The sequence below is a fragment of the Cervus elaphus genome, chromosome 7 (genome assembly GCF_910594005.1).
Source record: "Cervus elaphus chromosome 7, mCerEla1.1, whole genome shotgun sequence".
Lineage (NCBI taxonomy): Eukaryota > Metazoa > Chordata > Mammalia > Artiodactyla > Cervidae > Cervus > Cervus elaphus.
The window spans coordinates 33805925-33814792 of record NC_057821.1 but is presented as its reverse complement, the minus strand read 5'-3'; the positions used below and the strand labels follow the sequence as shown (position 1 = coordinate 33814792).

General features: G+C 40.1%; 1 pseudogene; it reads right to left on the bottom strand.

Moving 5' to 3' along the window:
• Positions 1 to 5430: 5430 nt before the first annotated feature.
• Positions 5431 to 5850, bottom strand: LOC122697815 (annotated as a pseudogene).
• Positions 5851 to 8868: the final 3018 nt, after the last annotated feature.

The window sequence follows — 8868 nt, the reverse complement described above, 5'->3', positions numbered from 1 at the left end:
TTTGAAAGCAATGTTTCAGAGTCTTCTCCTTTGGAAGCAACTTGGTGATAACAGACAGCATCATATTTAACAGGGATGTAAAAGATTTGATTAGGCAGACTCTGGGCAGCCCATGACACTAAACATATTTGAAGAAAAGGCAATAGCAAGTAAAGAAAACTGGAGATTTTTATCTTTCAATTATGTCATTACTCTGATCTCCAAAACTCTTTTCCTTTGGGAAATATACATTGATCAGAACTAGAAATAATTTATCACCCAAGTTGCCATAATATCTTCTTGTGCTGTGTGTGTGTTCAGTCATGTTCGACTCTTGCAACACCAAGGACTATAGCCTTCCAGGCTCCTCTGGCCATGGAATTTTTCAGGCAAGATACTGTGGAGTGGGTTGCCATTTCCTACTCCAGGGGATCTTCTTGACCCAGGGATCAAACTCACGTCTCTTGTGTCTCCTACACTGGCAGGCAGATTCTTTACCACTGTGCCATTTAAACATAGGGTTTATATTAGTATAAGACCTCAGTTGAGCATCAATTTTATATATATATATATACTCCTGGATTTTATAAATATTACTATACTACTCAGGAGCATATATAATATTAATATCAAATTATCAGTAAACATTCTTCAATGAAAGATTATAGAAATTTTCAGTACTGGAAGAAAATTATAAGTAGGTTCAAACACAGTTTTTGCTGGAATGATGAACTATATAATCTTAAAAATTACTGAAGTTATTGAGATAGTTCAAATACTAATCTTTTTTTCCTTTACCTAGATAGAATATTTACAACTGAAGACTTATTTCCCTTTAGACTGATGCCTCTGCCAACATTGATTTAATCTGTCCTTTGCTAACAGCATTAATATATTGACATTTTAAATCTAGGAGAAAAAGAACTACTGAGTTGACTTACAAAGATGCCACATCAGTAAGAAAAATGAGTATCCCTGATCCTCCTCCTCTCCTGGTCTCTCCCTCCTGCTCTTCACATTTTTCTTCAGATGCAGATAAGTTTAATGACCAGATATTCCCTGGCCTGGGACTTTTTCTGTAACCCTGCTCCCAGCTAGATCAAATCAAATTTATAGCAGGACAAAGTGTTCTGTACTGGTGACCCCTATAGTCCATCTTGAAGCCTACCCTTAAGGAGTACTTCTTGTCTTAGAGATTCTTCTTTCATTCTCTAACCAAACTTTCCTTTTTATGACTTTAGGGCATCTCCTCATCCATTACCATGGAAAAGTTTGACATGGTGATTTACAAAATATAATTGTAACTAAGCCAATCCCCTTTAAGAGAGTAGCAGTGGTACATATTAATTACTGAGGGCCTAATATGTACTTGGTACACTGAGCTAGGTATTCTACCACAGAATCTCATTTAATGTTTTAAAAGAGCATAGTTAGGTAGTGCGATGCAGAGACTATTCATTCTTTTCACAGTTGAAGAAGCTGAGCCTCAGGGAGATGAAGAGACTATTCAAGATCCAATGTTATTGCTGGGATTCCAACCTAGGTGACTCCAAAATATAAGCCCTTTTTATTGTATTTTAACAGAAAACAATGGATTTCTAATAATGGAAATTCAAAGATTGTTTTTAAACTTTGCTAACAGCATTAATATACTGAGTTTGGTTAGAGACTTTTTCTTGCCCTTTGGGGTTTCTTGTTTTGTTGTGTTTTGTTTTTGTTTTGCAGGGTGGGGCAGGGGAGCAGGGTGGTAGGACGGTAGGGGAAGGGCCTTGAATATCAATTACACTTCCCAGAGGTCAGGTACACTACCTGTGATCAGAGGTCAGGTCTTCCTAAACCCAATGGACCAGGTATCAGAACAAAACATGAAGGCAGGAATTTCGTCCTTTTCTTTGACTTGTAAAAGATAAATTATTTTTCATTAAAAATCACTTACAGAAGTGAAAGGATGGCATTCATGAACAGGACATTTATATAAGGTAGCAGTCAGCAAAAACAGCAGGAGGCCCAAAAGAGTGCACAGCACGCTTGCTTCACTTCCCCAGGGACCGTCTCACATCCATCTCTGCTTTCCTGGTAGTTAAAGCACCTGAGTTGCCAGACAGGCCCCAGTGTGGGCTGTGACCTTTAATAACCTGATAGGGCTCTCTCTCTCACTACAAGGCCTTTCATGTTGAGTGCCATTTGCTTCAAGAAAGCATCTGAGAAGGAGTTCTCAGATCCAAGCAGATATTTATTATGCAAACATTTTAATACAGCCCTGTAAAATCTCAGTGAAAAAATATTATATGCTAAGACCATGATGAAGAAGATACAACAAACAGTGTTATAAAACTTTCCAGCAAATTCTTCTTTGTTTCCAATTAATAGATGGGAAGAAAAAGAATATATATGAAAATGCATGTTGGGGAAATTAGAGGTATATCTGAATACCCTCCTTGTAAGGACAATCCAACCTAGAATGAACAGTATGCCAAGATCCACCTCAGGGAAAACAATAGTCAGAAAGAGGTATAATGGTTACCCTTGCTGAGAAGTCGCTATGCCCTGGCCACTGTCCCAAGTGCCTTCCATAATTTCTTTCCAACTTCACAAGTACCCTATGAAATAGGTAAATAGTCTCATTTGACAGGTGAGGAAACCAAGGCTCAGAGAAGTCCAGTCTCTGGCTTCAGTTCAGTTCAGTTCAGTCACTCAGTCGTGTCCGACTCTTTGTGACCCCATGAATCGCAGCATGCCAGGCCTCCCTGTTCATCACAAACTCCCAGAGTTTACTCAAACTCATGCCCATCGAGTCGGTGATGCCATCCAGCCATCTCATTCTCTGTCGTCTCCTTCTCCTCCTGCCCCCAATCCCTCCCAGCATCAGGGTCTTTTCCAATGAGTCAACTCTTCACATGAGGTGGCCAAAGTATTGAAGTTTCAGCTTCAGCATCAGTCTTTCCAATGAACACCCAGGACTTATCTCCTTCAGGATGGACTGGTTGGATCTCCTTGCAATCCAAGAGACTCTCAAGAGTCTTCTCCAACACCACAGTTCAAAAGCATCAATTTTTCAGCGCTCAGCTTTCTTCACAGTCCAACTCTCACATCCATACATGACCACTGGAAAAACCATAGCCTTGACCAGATGGACCTTTGTTGGCAAGTCTCTGGCTTAAGCACACATAAATGATGGAACTCAGAATCTCACTTTCTACAATAGTCAACACACTCAACTTTGATCAATCATTCATTTACCACTTCCAGAAATTTTCCTGTATCATCACCTGAGTAATATCAACTGTACAGTATATATAGAGAGAAAGAGAGATTTCAATGTAATTCAACATAAATATATAATATATACCATATGTGTTATATATTTATAACTATTATACAATTGTGTACATATGTTAATCAATATAATTAGGTTTATTAATATATAAATGATATAAACAAAATAATTGTTATTACATATAGCTAACCATTACTGCTTACTGTTTCTTTGACTTAAAGAGAAAACAGTATTAAAGACTAAATTGAGACTTAATCTTTTACACGTTCAGAAGAATTGAAAGAGAACAGAAAAGAGAATCACTTTCTCATTATGTGAATTTTTGTTACTGTCTAATGGTGTATTTTTGCACTATCTGAAGTGGCCACTCCAAACACCAACGCCAGGTGGGAAATATGGCATTATGATGAGTGCTCAAGAGTAAGCCAGACATACTAATTAACTGCAGGCAGAGGAGGGGGAACAAACTCCTCCAGAACTAAAACAGAATGGTGTGCCTAGAATGAAAGCGTTCTGAGTATTTAGGAGAGAAAGAGCAGCATGATTTGGGATAATCATGGTAGACCTCAAGAAAAGAGGTGGGGTTTGAGTTGAAGGTTTTAGGACTCAAAGGCAGAAAAGAAGGAGAGGGCATTCCACACAAGACACAGCATGAGTGAAATTAAAGAGAAGAGAGGAGTCCTAAGACACTAAGAGGAAAGCTGCATTACGAGATCAGAATAGACTGGTGTAGCATACTGGAGAGAAGAAACACTAGTGTACTACTTAGATTCTTAGATTATAGAGCATATGATGATCAAGATTTAAATGTGACATGGTAGCTTTTAGACAGCCAATGAGGTTTTTTGTTTTGTTTTGTTTTGAAGAAAATTAAGTCTTATTTATTTTGAAAACCAAACCACTAGGAAAATATATCACAGTCTTGAAACAGCAAACAGACAATATTATCATTTCAAGTACTAAGTTGGTAAAAAGACAAGGTCCTTATCAAAATGATAAGGGGCCAGAACTGGAACAAGAACAACGCATGTAGCAAAGGCCCTGGCAAAAGTGGTATTTGGTAATGGAGGGCAGCCCCTTGATCGCCCTAAAGGAGCCACAGTTCATCCCTGAGTTGCTTACTTTTCCTCCCTTGACATTTTTGTTGCCAGGGGATTGTCTCAACAAAGCTCTGTTATTTCAGGGGGCAAAGTAAGCAACACTGGGTTTAGGCTTTCATTCTGTTTCATGAAAAACAGATTTTTCCAAAGCACGTACTTCACAACCCTCTTATTTAAGTATCTAATAGTTCCTCTTTCACTGTTCGTTCCTGAATATGAGCATATAATACTGTCAAAATCCCGTTTCCCTTCAAGACCGAGTGTCACTGTAAGATTGTCTTGTCGCTTGACTGACTCTGCTGCAGGCGGCCTCAGGGCCCACCATGGCTGCCAGTGAGAGGGAACACTTGCTTCCCTTATCAGTGTGATATCGCTTCTTACATTTTTGCAGGGTCTCCAGGCTGAATGATGTAATGTGTGAGAATTTTAAGAAACACACATTCACATCTTGATGGAGAAATGAGTACCTGCAGGGACCCTTTCAAAGTTTTTATCCAAACTGCCTCTCCCAACTTTACATCTTAACGTCATGCCCTTGTCTATAAAAGAAAAACAAGCAAAACAAACCCCCTAAAGCCCCCTGCCCCTTTCGACATTAGTGAATGCATGGATTTTATTAGTTTGTGGAAAATGTTGTAGTGATCCTTCTGGTAAACAGCAGGTGGGCAACAAATAGAAACACCTCCTTTCATACTCCACTAGACCATAAGCAGGTTAGATGAACCTGCCGGCCTCTTGATATCTGTGCAGTAAGAGAATCTGGTACCTTGGAGGGCCCTGGTTTGGGACAAGGGAGACTCCCTATTGGCAGGAGAAGTACTTGCCACATGAAATTCAGGCTCACAACAAACCTCCTGTGCTATCTGTGACCCAAATTTTAGCACCGTTTTTTTTCCATTTCACTTTCTAGGATTGAAACACAAAGGAACCAGCGTCCAGAGGAAAGAAACACAGCCTTAGACTTGCTGCCATCCTTAATTTCCTCATTCATCAACTCTCCTTAAAAGACCCAAATCCCCATTCCTCCTTTTAAGTTGATTCCTGCCCTCAGCCCTGATGGCCACTAGCAGACAGCTATTTCCCCATGGATGAGAGCGACTCCTTCATCTTCCTGGTCATGGTTCGGATGAAGTTCATGTGGTCATCCACACACTTGGTCACGCAGGTCTCCAGCTGCCGCTTCACGTGAAGCTCCTTACTCCCTGCATCTATCAAACCTTTGGCCTTGTCATTGCAATACATAGTGCACCGGGCCAGGCGGTCCTAGAACATCTCCAACTCGCTGGTCACCAGGGCCTGGGCTTGAGCCAGAGGTGCATGGCAATGCTCAATGCACTGGTGCACTTGCTGCATGGACGCCTGGCTTTCCGCACAACAGGCGGCACTGCACCGGAACATAAGGCCCTGCATCTTCCGGATATTCTCCCTCTCCAGACTCTTCACCATGGAGTCCACCGCCTCCTGCACCCGGAGCTGCTGCTGCAGCTCCGCCATGGCGACCCACGCCTAGACAGCCAATGAGGTTTATTAACTCACAGAATTTTAGAAAGTTTCTTTCACTTAATCCTCATAATTGCCCAGTGGAGAAGGCATGAATGTCAAGATTTTATACATGGGCATATTTTGTTTTATGGTGCTTTCCTTTATAGTGCTTCACAGACACTGTGTTCTTTACAAATTGAAGGTTTGTGACACCCCTGCATTGAGCAAGTTTATCGATGCCATTTTCTTACAACATTTGCTCACTTCATGCTGTATCATATTTTGGTAATTCTCACAATATCTCAAGCGTTTTTGTTATTATATTTATTATAGTGATCTGTGATTAGTCATCTTTGATGTTACTACTACAATTCTCTGAAGCCTCAGATGATGGTTAGCAATATGTATTTTAGCAATAAAGTATTTTTTAGTTAACCTATATACATTGTTTTTTAAAACACAATGCTATTACATACTTAATAGACTACAGTAGAGTATAAGCATAACTTTCATATGCACTGGGACACCAAAACAATTCATGTGACTTTATTACAATATTCACTTTATTGCAGTGCTCTAGAATTGAACCCACAGTATCTAGAGGTATGCCTGAACAACAATAACAAAAACGACCCCAAAGATGTTCACACCCTAATCCCTGGAATTTGTGATTATGCTACAGAACATGATAATGTACCTTGCAACTACATTTACTATGCAAATGTAATTAAGATTATAAACCTCAAACCAGAGAGATTATCCCAAATTATCCAGGGGAACTCAATCTAATCATCTGAGTCCTTAAAAGCTGGCAATTTTCTCTGACTAGGAGAAAAGTTATGGCAGAAGAGGAAGGAAATGGGATTCCAAGCCTGAGAAAGAAGATGCAACACTGCTGGCTTTGAGGTATAGGGGTTCACATACAAGAACCAGGGAGAGCCTTCTAGGAGTTAAGGATACCCCCAGCAAACAGCCAGCAAGGAAATAGGACCTCAATGTCCTACAACCATAGGAACAATATTCTGCCAACAACCTGAACGGGCATGGAAATGGATTCTTCCCAGAGCCTGCCAATAAGAGTCCAGTCAGTACTTTGATTTTAAACTTGATAACCTGGAACAGAGAAACCAGCTGAGCTGGAGGAACCAGTCTACACCTACAAAACTGAGAGATAATAAATCTGTTTTAAGCCACTAATTGTTTGCTGTTTATTACAGCAGCAACAGAAACCTAATACATTTACATTATATAAGTTGCCAAATGTCATAGAGCTAATGAAAGACCAAACTGCAACTCAGATTTAGGTATATCAAACTCCAAAATCCATGGCTTTAACTCTTATGCGGAGACATCACTTTGTCGACAAAGGTCCGCGTAGTCTGTGCATTTTTCCAGTAGTCATGCAGGGATGTAAGAGTTGACCCTTAAAGAAAGCTGAGCACCAAAGAATCAATGCTTTCAAACTGTGGTGTTGCAGAAGACTCTTGAGAGTCCCTTGGACTGTAAGGAGATCAAATCAGTCAGTCCTAAAGAAATTGAAAGGACTGATGCTGAGGCTGAAGCTCCAATACTTTGGGCACCTAATACAAAAAGTTGACTGACTGGAAAAGACCCTGATGCTGAGAAAGACTGAAGGAAGGAGGAGAAGGGGGCAACAGAGGATGAGATGGTTGGATGGCATCACTGATTCAATGGACATGAGTTTGAGCAAACTAGGGGAGATAGTGAAGGACAGGCAAGCTTGGCTTGGCTGCAGTTCATGAGGTCGCAAAGAACTGGACACAATTTAACAACTGAACAACAACAACTATAATGCTAGGGAAGCCCCAATCACATTTCTAGGTGAAAAAAATCACAAAACTGATATTTAAGACCACAGAAGCCAAGTTGCCACCACGTGTGGAGCTGTTTGGAAAAGGAGGAACCACGGGAGGAGGACTCGAACTGACATATTCCACTCCTCAGAGCAAAGAGCCTTGTCTCTCCTCTCTTTGGTGCCTTCCCTGGGTAAGTAATGAAACACCAAGAAATAATCATAATAATAAAAGTGAGGTTTTTCTACCATTCAACTTCTTGGGGGAATTTTGAAAATTATAAACTTAATTTTTGAGTGTTGGAGTTCACTTAAGCTTCAAGAAGGAGGAATGATGATACTAGATAATTTTCACTTCAAGAGCAGGCAGATGTGGAAGAGTTGAGAGCTATTATCCTTAGAATAAAAACGAAACTTATCATATAGAATTACAGTAATAGCAGTGGCTAAATCAAAACTCACCAATGACAGTAATATGATTTAAAAAAATTTTTAAACCCATGAATGCTTTATCATTGAGAAATTATTTCAAATATACCTAATGCAACTTACAATCATTCTATGAAATAGAAAGTATTATCCCAGGTTTGCTATGGAGAGAAAAAATGAGACTCCAAACTGTTAAGCAGCTTGTCCAAAATCATACTGTTAGCACATAACTCACATAAGATTTAAGGTTCCTAACCTGTGGACCCCGAACTATTTCCACGGCACCAACCTGTAGCACTGAGGAAAAGAAAGTTTGATTGTTAAATGACTTCACAGAACTGTCCTGAAAATCAACTGAAACTTCACGCAGGAACAGGTTGTATAAAGATAAACCTGTCATCAATATGTAACAGGACCTTGGTCCTAGTTCACCTCATTCCCTGTGCCCCAACAAGGAGAGACCCTCTGGGGGGCTCCCTTCACTTTTCATTGTTACCCGAAATTCCAGGATCACAAAGTCATTTTAGTTTTAGCATACAATTCTCATTTTTAAAATGCCTAAAACATATGTGCCTCTTAATAGTGAAACATTAGATTATGTTAGTAAATAAGAATAGTGGGGGAAGAAGCAGGAGGAATTAGGGGTAGCTTTGTTTTTTAAAATCTTGGTTCTCCTCCAAACTTGCACTCATCTGAACAGAGCCAGCACCTCCTTAGGGATCGTGGCTCTGAAGTGGAAGGCAGGCACACATGTCCAGCCAAAATCATTGTGAGCAGCTGTTCAGCCA